Source organism: Pecten maximus, chromosome 11 (assembly GCF_902652985.1).
Source record: "Pecten maximus chromosome 11, xPecMax1.1, whole genome shotgun sequence".
Lineage (NCBI taxonomy): Eukaryota > Metazoa > Mollusca > Bivalvia > Pectinida > Pectinidae > Pecten > Pecten maximus.
In genome coordinates, this window is record NC_047025.1 from 43855337 (window position 1) to 43871178 (window position 15842).

The window sequence follows — 15842 nt, forward strand, 5'->3', positions numbered from 1 at the left end:
ATTTCCATTCCTTGTTTACTATAACAAGAGATCCCAGAGGGATCTTGGCGCCCACCATTGAATGATCTTCGTAAGTTCCATGTCAGATTGATCTTTTCTCTACTTTTCCCTTCATTTTACTAATCTGTGCAAATTGAGACATCCCACCAGTACTTTTCAAACAAGGGAATCCTAGCTATATAAGAAATTTGAGATTTAACGATAATGGCTGTTTGTTTGCCAGGTTGTTTTCAGGACAGACTGGTCCAAAAATGCAATACAAGGGACCAAGGGGAACCTACTTATGAAATTTGAGAAAGATCCATTCAGTACTTTGAGAAATAGAGATAACAAACTTCAATTGTCAAAATCCAAGATGGCGGTCTGTCGGCCATATTGTTTTCCAATTGATCTCAAAATGCAATAAGCATAAAGAGGCACCAAGGGGAACCTCCATATGAAATTTGAGAAAGATCTCTTCAGTGCTTTCTCAGAAATAGCGATAACAAACTTCAATTGTCAAAATCCAAGATGGCTGCCTGTCGGCCATGTTATTTTCAGATTGGTCTCAAAATGCAATAAGCATAAAGAGGCACCAAGGGGAACCTCCATATGAAATTTGAGAAAGATCCCTTCAGTACTTTCTCAGAAATAGCGATAACAAACTTCAATTGTCAAAATCCAAGATGGCTGACTGTCGGCCATGTTATTTTCAGATTGGTCTCAAAATGCAATATGCATAACTAGGCACCAAGGGAAACTTACATATGAAATTTGAGAAAGATCCCTTCAGTACTTTCTCAGAAATAGTGATAACAAACTTCAATTGTCAAAATCCAAGATGGCTGCCTGTCGGCCATGTTGTTTTCAGATTGGTCTCAAAACGCAATATGCATAACTAGGCACCAAGGGAAACTTACATATGAAATTTCAGAAAGATCCATTCAGTACTTTCTCTGAAATAGTGATAACAAACTTCAATTGTCAAAATTCAAGATGGCTGCCTGTCGGCCATGTTGTTTTCTGATTGGTCTCAAACTACAATATGCAAAACTAGCACCAAGGGGAACCTTCATATGAAATTTGAGAAAGATCCCTTCAGTACTTTCTCAGAAATAGCGATAACAAACTTCAATTGTCAAAATCCAAGACGGCTGCCTGTCGGCCATGTTGTTATCCGATTGGTCTCAAAACGCAATATGCATAACTAGGCACCAAGGGGAACCTTCATATGAAATTTGAGAAAGATCCCTTCAGTACATTCTCAGAAATAGCGATAACAAACTTCAATCGTCAAAATCCAAGATGGCTGCCTGTCGGCCATGTTGTTATCCGATTGGTCTCAAAACGCAATATGCATAACTAGGCACCAAGGGGAACCTTCATATGAAATTTGAGAAAGATCCCTTCAGTACATTCTCAGAAATAGCGATAACAAACTTCAATCGTCAAAATCCAAGATGGCTGCCTGTCGGCCATGTTGTTTTCCGATTGGTCTCAAAACGCAATATGCATAACTAGGCACCAAGGGGAAACTACATATGAAATTTGAGAAAGATCCCTTCAGCACTTTCTCAGAAATAGCGATAACAAACTTCAATTGTCAAAATCCAAGATGGCTGCCTGTCGGCCATGTTGTTTTCCGATTGGTCTCAAAACGCAATATGCATAACAAGGCACCAAGGGGAACCTACATATGAAATTTGAGAAAGATCCCTTCAGTACTTTCTCAGAAATAGCGATAACAAACTTCAATCGTCAAAATCCAAGATGGCTGCCTGTCGGCCATGTTGTTTTCCGATTGGTCTCAAAACGCAATATGCATAACTAGGCACCAAGGGGAAACTACATATGAAATTTGAGAAAGATCCCTTCAGCACTTTCTCAGAAATAGCGATAACAAACTTCAATTGTCAAAATCCAAGATGGCTGCCTGTCGGCCATGTTGTTTTCCGATTGGTCTCAAAACGCAATATGCATAACAAGGCACCAAGGGGAACCTACATATGAAATTTGAGAAAGATCCCTTCAGTACTTTCTCAGAAATAGCGATAACAAACTTCAATTGTCAAAATCCAAGATGGCTGCCTGTCGGCCATGTTGTTTTCCGATTGGTCTCAAAACGCAATATGCATAACTAGGCACCAAGGGGAACCTACATATGAAATTTGAGAAAGATCCCTTCAGTACTTTCTGAGAAATAGCGATAACAAGAATTGTTTACGGACGGAGGGACGGACGGACGGACGGACGGAGGGACGGACGGACGGACGGACGGAGGGACGGACGGACGACGGACCACGGACGCAGGGCGATTTGAACAGCCCACCATCTGATGATGGTGGGCTAAAAACTTACATTGACTATCATCCTCTGGTACTCTGCCTTTGTCACAAATAGATACTCACAAAAAATGAAAAACAAATGTCTTACTTTCAGCACAAATATGGTATGATCGTTTCCTTACATTCCATTAATGATTTGTATAGTCATTCAAAACATGAATTAGTAGGCAGCCGAGCAGTCAAGCTTTCTCCTATTGTAGCATGACATCAGACAAATAATCCATGGACATATATGATACATGTAGCCCACTGGTCCTTTATACCAGATAGGTTTCTAGTGAAATTCCTGTCTCACCAATGAGTTCCTTTCTCTTGTTTATGTAAATGATCAAATTATTTTGTTGGCAGAAAATCAACTCATGAAATATTTGTATAAGTGACTAGATATGTGGAGTGGGGGTATCCATGTTAATGCATGTTGTGCATACTGTTGTAGTCAGGACTCCAGACTGTTCTCCTCATTACCAGATCAACCAGTCAGTATGTGATTCAGTACGTGATGGAGAGTATCCTGTTATGTTGTCCCAACCACAACACTAGGGTCCATCTCTGTGTTTTACCAATATTATCACCGTACCTCTCCAGATCTGTTGATTTACATTGTTCTACTCCTCATCCCACTCCTCTACGACTGTCCTGTAAATAAGTCACAATAATTTGTCATCCCACTCCTCTACGACTCGTCCCACTCCTCCACAACTGACCTGTAGTGTAGTCACAATAATTTGTGGTCCCACTCCTCTACGACTGTCGTCCCACTCCTCCACGACTGTCCTGTAGTGTAGTCACAATAATTTGTCGTCCCTCTCCTCTACGACTGTCCTGCAGATAAGTCACAATAATTTGTTGTCCCACTCCTCCACGACTGTCCTGTAGCCATCATTCAGCTTTCAACTATATACCAATTTTGTATTTATGTCTGATATTAATTTGATTCTTGTCCTTGTGGAAGCCTCTTAACACTACAAGGCTAATTGTCTAACTAAACATTCTCAATGACCTCTGATCCATGAAATACCAATTGATATTATGTCACGCTTGAAGCCATATCACAGCCTTACTCTCCGATGAACTGAGCTATTTGTAGACATACAGTCCTTCTGTTATTTTAGAAATTGGTTGTGAAATGAAATCCAGGGCCCCTTAGCTGTATAGAACCTTTTTGTCCCTATTGTACGGCATTGTTACTACCATTCTACCATACGTTGGGCAGATCACAGAAATTTTACACTGATAGAATCAATCGCTCCCATCAAAGCTTGAATCACCCGGTAAATATTGATCGTATTTCTGACCATTGGAAGCCTACACATTGGCTTTATTTACGTTTTCCCCGTTAAATTCATGGGTCTGAATCACTCCTCTGCCAGACAGATGGTCGGTCACCACACTGCATCACCTGCTCAGAAACCCCGCCCCTCTGTACTGTGACTATTATAATGAATACTGATGTTTGTCAGAAAAACCAAGAATATCCAGCTCTTTCAGCAGAAACGTAATCTCAGCACAGGCATAAGAGTATTTTTTTTTATTTGTGGATTCACAAGAAATACAATTAATGTAATTGAAAAGATAAAACATATCAATGACAATTCTAGAAACCCCATTCTGCCTTAAGGCAAAATATTGTATCTTCCTTTTTAACGTTATCACTGTTTGAGTGGGGGATAGTTTTTTTTCTGTATAGACTGTTCAGAGGACAGATGTGACAGACAAATCAAAGGGAGGCATGCTTATAGATTGTGTTGTCCAGGGCCATTTGTGGCATCTTTATACTACTAGATTGATTACGATATACAAAAAGGTATCCCAATTCATACAAATTCCTTCTCAGACAAAGTATACCCAGGCCACTGAAATATCGTGTTATTATCCATATATAAATAGAACAGATGGCTTGTCCTTGACCTGTATTTGGTATGTGCAACCTAAACTAGAACTTGTACTTCTGCACCAGGATGATTAGATCGAGTAACCAATTATGCTAAATTTGTTCCTCTTCCCCAAGGATTGCTTCTGACAAAATTTAGTCAAAATCCTTTCAGTTATATTTATTTATGACTAGTAGTGATTTAAAGGACTCATTGCCTCTAATAACCTATTATATATATATTTGGCCTACCCCTCTGGCCCAAAGTGTCACCATTTATGCAAATCTTGATCCTCTCCACACAAAGATGTTTTTGACCAAAATCCATTTACTTGTTCATGACTAATAGTAATTAAAAAAAAAAAACAGTCAGTGGATGTTGTGTCATGGCATAAGCTCACCAGTCCTTTGGACCAGTTGAGCTGAAAATGAAGTGGTAATTAGAGCATTGACAATAATTTTCTCAAAAGAGTAACAGTGACCTTTATCTTTGACTTTGGAACACTGAAACATGAACTTGTTTGAGGGATCCTTATACTTGACTATTATATGCATATGCTGTTAAATCAAAAGTTTAGCAAGAGGTCCAATGGGCTTGCATTGCTCACATGGTTTTCTCTACTTTGATGATTCTCTGCCTTAAGCTTGCAGTTCATCATTTCTGCAGTTCACCATTTCATAAGAACTTGGTTCTAGGCCTTTAAGTTTATGTGAAGAAGTAATGGAGAAGTAACATGAAGTAACAGGAGATTATGCGAATTGATATCAAAATAATAGGTGTGGGGGAAATTTTCCAGATCGAAAGGAATCCGTGTGATTTTCCTGCTCGTGTAAATTTCTGTGTTCACAGTATCTGTTAAATATATTCATATAGAGGTGTCTTTACTCTTGGGATGAAATAAAGACCATTTGTACAGGGGATACAGACCCCAGCTATCCAAGTGGAAGAAATTTTCGTTCATTAACATAGATGATACACAACTGTGCAATCTAAAATGATGTACAGCTTACATTTTCATTTTTAATTCCTGTGTCCTGAGAAGGAAGTAATTTGGATTTTTTGCTTTGTTTCATTTGATTTTCTGTTATACCCGATAAAAACCCTCAACGGACAGGCTATATTTACCTGTAACCATCTGTCTCAGTCACCAATAATCCATCATACAAATTAGCCTTATATACACACAGGACATGAGTAAGCTACATAGCTCGGACATGAACCATGAACCGACATTCTATCATATATAGGACATTCACAGCTCTCTGTTATAGGTAAATTAAAGGTAATACGTGTAACTAGGATGTAAACAGGTGTAGCGGAGGTATAGTGAACCTTGTATGTGTGAAGTTTATCATTCATGTTTGTGAGTACATGTGTGACTTTGTTAAAATCATTCACACATTTACCTTGACTAATTTTTGGCTTTTGATTGGAACTATGTTCAAATATTTGATTTGAAAATTGATACAAATCAATGATAAAAACAAACCTAATTTGAAGCATAAAGGCTGGATTAGGATTTTTTTTTAATTCCCAGTCATCAGCTTTGTATAAGGACTTGATACCGAGGCCAGGTGGTCTACAGATACTCTTTATTTATTTTAACCCATTACGATAATACACCACACACCAGAGCCATGATTTACTATTGATGAGCAGGTATTTTACCCCATAACAATAACACACCACAGAGTCCTGATATACTATTGTACAGAGGTATTTTACCCCATAACAATAACACACCACAGAGTCCTGATATACTATTGTACAGAGGTATTTTACCCCATAACAATAACATGACACAGAGTCCTGATATACTATTGTACAGAGGTATTTTACCCCATAACGATAACATGACACATAGTCCTGATATACTATTGTACAGATGTATTTTACCCCATAACGATAACACAACACAGAGTCCTGATATATTATATTGTACAGAGGTATTTTACCCCATAACAATAACATGACACAGAGCCCTGATATACTATTGTACAGAGGTATTTTACCCCATAACGATAACACACCACAGAGTCCTGATATACTATTGTACAGAGGTATTTTACCCCATAACAATAACATGACACAGAGCCCTGATATACTATTGTACAGAGGTATTTTACCCCATAACGATAACACACCACAGAGTCCTGATATACTATTGTACAGAGGTATTTTACCCCATAACAATAACATGACACAGAGTCCTGATATGCTATTGTACAGAGGTATTTTACCCCATAACAATAACATGACACAGAGTCCTGATATACTATTGTACAGAGGTATTTTACCCCATAACGATAACACACCACAGAGTCCTGATATACTATTGTACAGAGGTATTTTACTGATACCAAATAACGACATTATACACAGTACAGTGTTATTATCAAGAAATAAGCCGACAGTACTGGTACAGGTCAAACACTTCCTGATGTATCGGAACAGAACTTATATGTAGATAGCAAACCTGATGATGTATATTGTCATAAAGGAAGTGAATACTTATCATATTTCCAGGAAGTGTTTCACTATATTGCTACAGTCATCTTTGATACAAGGGAGATAACTCACAATGTCACAGACACACTGTCTGATTACAGCAGTGTACCATATCTCATAGTGTGATATCATACACAATGTCTGATTACAGCAGTGTACTATATCTCATAGTGTGATATCATACACTGTCTGATTACAGCAGTGTACCATATATCATAGTGTGATATCATACACACTGTCTGATTACAGCAGTGTACCATATCTCATAGTGTGGTATCATACACACTGTCTGATTACAGCAGTGTACCATATCTCATAGTGTGATATCATACACACTGTCTGATTACAGCAGTGTACCATATCTCATAGTGTGATATCATACACACTGTCTGATTACAGCAGTGTACCATATCTCATAGTGTGGTATCATACACACTGTCTGATTACAGCAGTGTACTATATCTCATAGTGTGATATCATACACTGTCTGATTACAGCAGTGTACCATATCTCATAGTGTGATATCATACACTGTCTTATTACAGCAGTGTACTATATCTCATAGTGTGATATCATACACACTGTCTGATTACAGCAGTGTACCATATCTCATAGTGTGATATCATACACACTGTCTGATTACAGCAGTGTACCATATCTCATAGTGTGGTATCATACACACTGTCTGATTACAGCAGTGTACTATATCTCATAGTGTGATATCATACACTGTCTGATTACAGCAGTGTACCATATCTCATAGTGTGATATCATACACTGTCTGATTACAGCAGTGTACTATATCTCATAGTGTGATATCATACACACTGTCTGATTACAGCAGTGTACCATATCTCATAGTGTGATATCATACACACTGTCTGATTACAGCAGTGTACCATATCTCATAGTGTGGTATACTGTCTGATTACAGCAGTGTACCATATCTCATAGTGTGGTATCATACACACTGTCTGATTACAGCAGTGTACCATATCTCATAGTGTGGTATATATATACTGTCTGATTACAGCAGTGTACCATATCTCATAGTGTGGTATCATACACACTGTCTGATTACAGCAGTGTACCATATCTCATAGTGTGATATCATACATACTGTCTGATTACAGCAGTGTACCATATCTCATAGTGTGATATCATACACACTGTCTGATTACAGCAGTGTACCATATCTCATAGTGTGATATCATACACACTGTCTGATTACAGCAGTGTACCATATCTCATAGTGTGCTATCATACACACTGTCTGATTACAGCAGTGTACCATATATCATAGTGTGATATCATACACACTGTCTGATTACAGCAGTGTACCATATCTCATAGTGTGATATCATACACACTGTCTGATTACAGCAGTGTACCATATCTCATAGTGTGATATCATACACACTGTCTGATTACAGCAGTGTACCATATCTCATAGTGTGGTATCATACACACTGTCTGATTACAGCAGTGTACCATATCTCATAGTGTGATATCATACACTGTCTGATTACAGCAGTGTACCATATCTCATAGTGTGGTATCATACACACTGTCTGATTACAGCAGTGTACCATATCTCATAGTGTGCTATCATACACACTGTCTGATTACAGCAGTGTACCATATCTCATAGTGTGATATCATACACACTGTCTGATTACAGCAGTGTACCATATCTCATAGTGTGATATCATACACACTGTCTGATTACAGCAGTGTACCATATCTCATAGTGTGATATCATACACATTGTCTGATTACAGCAGTGTACCATATCTCATAGTGTGCTATCATACACACTGTCTGATTACAGCAGTGTACCATATCTCATAGTGTGATATCATACACACTGTCTGATTACAGCAGTGTACCATATCTCATAGTGTGATATCATACACACTGTCTGATTACAGCAGTGTACCATATCTCATAGTGTGATATCATACACATTGTCTGATTACAGCAGTGTACCATATCTCATAGTGTGGTATCATACACACTGTCTGATTACAGCAGTGTACCATATCTCATAGTGTGGTATATATATACTGTCTGATTACAGCAGTGTACCATATCTCATAGTGTGATATCATACATACTGTCTGATTACAGCAGTGTACCATATCTCATAGTGTGATATCATACACTGTCTGATTACAGCAGTGTACCATATCTCATAGTGTGATATCATACACACTGTCTGATTACAGCAGTGTACCATATCTCATAGTGTGATATCATACACACTGTCTGATTACAGCAGTGTACCATATCTCATAGTGTGATATCATACACACTGTCTGATTACAGCAGTGTACCATATCTCATAGTGTGGTATCATACACACTGTCTGATTACAGCAGTGTACCATATCTCATAGTGTGATATCATACACACTGTCTGATTACAGCAGTGTACCATATCTCATAGTGTGATATCATACACACTGTCTGATTACAGCAGTGTACCATATCTCATAGTGTGATATCATACACTGTCTGATTACAGCAGTGTACCATATCTCATAGTGTGATATCATACACACTGTCTGATTACAGCAGTGTACCATATCTCATAGTGTGATATCATACACACTGTCTGATTACAGCAGTGTACCATATCTCATAGTGTGATATCATACACACTGTCTGATTACAGCAGTGTACCATATCTCATAGTGTGATATCATACACACTGTCTGATTACAGCAGTGTACCATATCTCATAGTGTGATATCATACACACTGTCTGATTACAGCAGTGTACCATATCTCATAGTGTGATATCATACATACTGTCTGATTACAGCAGTGTACCATATCTCATAGTGTGATATCATACACTGTCTGATTACAGCAGTGTACTATATCTCATAGTGTGATATCATACACACTGTCTGATTACAGCAGTGTACCATATCTCATAGTGTGATATCATACACACTGTCTGATTACAGCAGTGTACCATATCTCATAGTGTGATATCATACACACTGTCTGATTACAGCAGTGTACCATATCTCATAGTGTGATATCATACACACTGTCTGATTACAGCAGTGTACCATATCTCATAGTGTGATATCATACACACTGTCTGATTACAGCAGTGTACCATATCTCATAGTGTGATATCATACACACTGTCTGATTACAGCAGTGTACCATATCTCATAGTGTGATATCATACACACTGTCTGATTACAGCAGTGTACCATATCTCATAGTGTGATATCATACACACTGTCTGATTACAGCAGTGTACCATATCTCATAGTGTGATATCATACACACTGTCTGATTACAGCAGTGTACCATATCTCATAGTGTGATATCATACACTGTCTGATTACAGCAGTGTACCATATCTCATAGTGTGATATCATACACTGTCTGATTACAGCAGTGTACCATATCTCATAGTGTGGTATATATATACTGTCTGATTACAGCAGTGTACCATATCTCATAGTGTGGTATATATATACTGTCTGATTACAGCAGTGTACCATATCTCATAGTGTGGTATATATATACTGTCTGATTACAGCAGTGTACCATATCTCATAGTGTGGTATATATATACTGTCTGATTACAGCAGTGTACCATATCTCATAGTGTGATATCATACATACTGTCTGATTACAGCAGTGTACCATATCTCATAGTGTGATATCATACACTGTCTGATTACAGCAGTGTACCATATCTCATAGTGTGATATCATACACACTGTCTGATTACAGCAGTGTACCATATCTCATAGTGTGGTATCATACACACTGTCTGATTACAGCAGTGTACCATATCTCATAGTGTGATATCATACACACTGTCTGATTACAGCAGTGTACCATATCTCATAGTGTGATATCATACACACTGTCTGATTACAGCGTGTACCATATCTCATAGTGTGATATCATACACACTGTCTGATTACAGCAGTGTACCATATCTCATAGTGTGATATCATACACACTGTCTGATTACAGCGTGTACCATATCTCATAGTGTGATATCATACACACTGTCTGATTACAGCAGTGTACCATATCTCATAGTGTGGTATCATACACACTGTCTGATTACAGCAGTGTACCATATCTCATAGTGTGATATCAGACACACTGTCTGATTACAGCAGTGTACCATATCTCATAGTGTGATATCATACACACTGTCTGATTACAGCAGTGTACCATATCTCATAGTGTGATATCATACACACTGTCTGATTACAGCAGTGTACCATATCTCATAGTGTGGTATCAGACATTGCCAGCATCTCAGCACAGAAGTGCCATGACATGCTTGAGTAGGTCCCCAGTATGTATACTGTGGTATTTAGCCGGATGTATAATGAATACCACACCTGGCAATGACAGAGTGATTACCCAATTTCCTCCACAGTTCCCTGGTACATGTTATACCATGGCCACTTCCTTCCCCCTCACAGCACTATATACTGATCAGGTTACACCCAGGCCGGTAACTTTCACTTCAACCAACACCTGTTCGCACCCCCAATGTAAACCTGTCAATCCAGACACCTGTACTCAGGTGTAGCTGAGGCTTTATCTATCACTTGACCTGCAATCCCCTTTGCATTGTCATGGCATGAACTTTAAACCCCACTTAGGTGTTCTACACTTGAAATATCTATTCATTTATTGCTTTAGTGAGTTTGAGTGAGGAGTGTACTGATGTTATCGTCAAAGAACTGACAATGGCAGATTTTGTAGGATAAAATGTAAGAAAAAAATACAAATACAAATCAGAAAGTATATATACACAACATATATATCGAATTTACCAATATATATCAGAAACTTAATAGAAACTTTGAACACAAATCTGCACTATTAAGGAAAGTAAATTATTCATATAACACATGATTACAGTGGTGTACAAATCTACCTGTCATAACACCTGTGTACACTGGGGTACAAATCTACCTGTCATAACACCTGTATACACTTGGGTACAAATCTACCTGTTATAACACCTGTAAACACTGGGGTACAAATCTACCTGATATAACACCTGTAAACACTGAGGTACAAATCTACCTGTTATAACACCTGTAAATACTGAGGTACAAATCTACCTGATATAACACCTGTAAACACTGAGGTACAAATCTACCTGTTATAACACATGTAAACACTGGGGTACAAATCTACCTGTTATAACACCTGTAAACACTGAGGTACAAATCTACCTGATATAACACCTGTAAACACTGAGGTACAAATCTACCTGATATAACACCTGTAAACACTGAGGTACAAATCTACCTGATATAACACCTGTATACACTGGGGTACAAATCTACCTGTTATAACATATGTATACACTGAGGTACAAATCTACCTGTTATAACATATGTATACACTGAGGTACAAATCTACCTGTTATAACACCTGTAAACACTGGGGTACAAATCTACCTGTTATAACATATGTATACACTGAGGTACAAATCTACCTGTTATAACACATGTAAACACTGAGGTACAAATCTACCTGTTATAACATATGTATACACTGAGGTACAAATCTACCTGTTATAACACCTGTAAACACTGAGGTACAAATGTACCTGTTATAACACCTGTATACACTGGGGTACAAAAATGTACCTGATATAACACCTGTAAATACTGAGGTAGAAATCTACCTGTTATAACATCTGTAAACACTGAGGTACAAATCTACCTGATATAACACCTGTATACACTGAGGAACAAATCTACCTGATATAACACATGTAAACACTGGGGTACAAATCTACCTGATATAACACATGTAAACACTGAGGTACAAATCTACCTGTTATAACACCTGTTAACACTGGGGTACAAATCTACCTGATATAACACCTGTATACACTGGGGTACAAAAATGTACCTGATATAACACCTGTAAACACTGGGGTACAAATCTACCTGTTATAACACATGTATACACTGAGGTACAAATCTACCTGTTATAACACCTGTATACACTGGGGTACAAATCTACCTGATATAACACCTGTAAACACTGAGGTTCAAATCTACCTGTTATAACACATGTATACACTGAGGTACAAATCTACCTGATATAACACCTGTAAACACTGGGGTACAAATCTACCTGATATAACACCTGTATACACTGAGGTACAAATCTACCTGATATAACACATGTAAACACTGGGGTACAAATCTACCTGATATAACACCTGTATACACTGAGGTACAAATCTACCTGATATAACACATGTATACACTGAGGTACAAATCTACCTGATATAACACCTGTATACACTGGGGTACAAATCTACCTGATATAACACATGTAAACACTGGGGTACAAATCTACCTGTTATAACACATGTAAACACTGAGGTACAAATCTACCTGTCATAACACCTGTATACACTGAGGTACAAATCTACCTGTTATAACACCTGTAATACACTGAGGTACAAATCTACCTGTCATAACACCTGTATACACTGAGGTACAAATCTACCTGTTATAACACCTGTAAACACTGAGGTACAAATCTACCTGATATAACACCTGTATACACTTGGGTACAAATCTACCTGATATAACACCTGTAAACACTGGGGTACAAATCTACCTGTTATAACACATGTAAACACTGGGGTACAAATCTACCTGATATAACACCTGTAAACACTGAGGTACAAATCTACCTGTTATAACACCTGTATACACTGGGGTACAAATCTACCTGTTATAACACATGTAAACACTGGGGTACAAATCTACCTGTTATAACACCTGTATACACTGGGGTACAAATCTACCTGTTATAACACCTGTATACACTGGGGTACAAATCTACCTGATATAACACATGTAAACACTGGGGTACAAATCTACCTGTTATAACACATGTATAAACACTGAGGTACAAATCTACCTGTCATAACACCTGTATACACTGAGGTACAAATCTACCTGTTATAACACATGTATACACTGAGGTACAAATCTACCTGTTATAACACCTGTAAACACTGAGGTACTAATCTACCTGATATAACACCTGTAAACACTGAGGTACAAATCTACCTGATATAACACCTGTATACACTGAGGTACAAATCTACCTGTTATAACACCTGTATACACTGAGGTACAAATCTACCTGATATAACACATGTAAACACTGGGGTACAAATCTACCTGTTATAACACATGTAAACACTGAGGTACAAATCTACCTGTTATAACACCTGTAAACACTGAGGTACAAATCTACCTGATATAACACCTGTAAACACTGGGGTACAAATCTACCTGATATAACACCTGTATACACTGGGGTACAAATCTACCTGTTATAACACCTGTATACACTGGGGTACAAATCTACCTGTTATAACACCTGTAAACACTGAGGTACAAATCTACCTGTTATAACACCTGTAAACACTGAGGTACAAATCTACCTGATATAACACCTGTAAACACTGGGGTACAAATCTACCTGATATAACACCTGTATACACTGGGGTACAAATCTACCTGTTATAACACCTGTAAACACTGGGGTACAAATCTACCTGTTATAACACCTGTAAACACTGGGGTACAAATCTACCTGTTATAACACCTGTATACACTGAGGTACAAATCTACCTGTTATAACACCTGTATACACTGAGGTACAAATCTACCTGTTATAACACATGTAAACACTGAGGTACAAATCTACCTGTTATAACACATGTAAACACTGAGGTACAAATCTACCTGTTGTAACACCTGTAAACACTGGGGTACAAATCTACCTGATATAACACCTGTATACACTGGGGTACAAATCTACCTGTCATAACACCTGTATACACTGAGGTACAAATCTACCTGTTATAACACCTGTAAACACTGGGGTACAAATCTACCTGTTATAACACATGTAAACACTGAGGTACAAATCTACCTGTTATAACACCTGTAAACACTGAGGTACAAATCTACCTGATATAACACCTGTAAACACTGGGGTACAAATCTACCTGATATAACACCTGTATACACTGGGGTACAAATCTACCTGTTATAACACCTGTAAACACTGGGGTACAAATCTACCTGTTATAACACCTGTAAACACTGGGGTACAAATCTACCTGTTATAACACCTGTATACACTGAGGTACAAATCTACCTGTTATAACACCTGTATACACTGAGGTACAAATCTACCTGTTATAACACATGTAAACACTGAGGTACAAATCTACCTGTTATAACACATGTAAACACTGAGGTACAAATCTACCTGTTGTAACACCTGTAAACACTGGGGTACAAATCTACCTGATATAACACCTGTATACACTGGGGTACAAATCTACCTGTCATAACACCTGTATACACTGAGGTACAAATCTACCTGTTATAACACCTGTAAACACTGGGGTACAAATCTACCTGTTATAACACATGTAAACACTGGGGTACAAATCTACCTGTCATATCACCTGTATACACTGGGGTACAAATCTACCTGATATAACACCTGTAAACACTGAGGTACAAATCTACCTTTTATAACACCTGTATACACTGGGGTACAAATCTACCTGTTATAACACCTGTATACACTGGGGTACAAATCTACCTGTTATAACACCTGTATACACTGGGGTACAAATCTACCTGTTATAACACCTGTATACACTGAGGTACAAATCTACCTGATATAACACCTGTAAACACTGAGGTACAAATCTACCTGTCATAACACCTGTATACACTGGGGTACAAATCTACCTGTTATAACACCTGTATACACTGAGGTACAAATCTACCTGATATAACACCTGTAAACACTGAGGTACAAATCTACCTGTTATAACACCTGTATACACTGAGGTACAAATCTACCTGTTATAACACCTGTAAACACTGGGGTACAAATCTACCTGATATAACACCTGTAAACACTGAGGTACAAATCTACCTGTTATAACACCTGTATACACTGAGGTACAAATCTACCTGTTATAACACCTGTATACACTGAGGTACAAATCTACCTGTTATAACACCTGTAAACACTGAGGTACAAATCGACCTGTTATAACACAT

The 15842-nt window shown here is 37.9% G+C and overlaps 1 protein-coding gene across 2 annotated transcripts in view; it reads right to left on the minus strand.

Moving 5' to 3' along the window:
- The window catches only part of LOC117337883 (septin-7-like), an 86447-nt gene that overhangs the window by 52681 nt on the left and 17924 nt on the right, over positions 1–15842 (minus strand). The window lies entirely within an intron of this gene.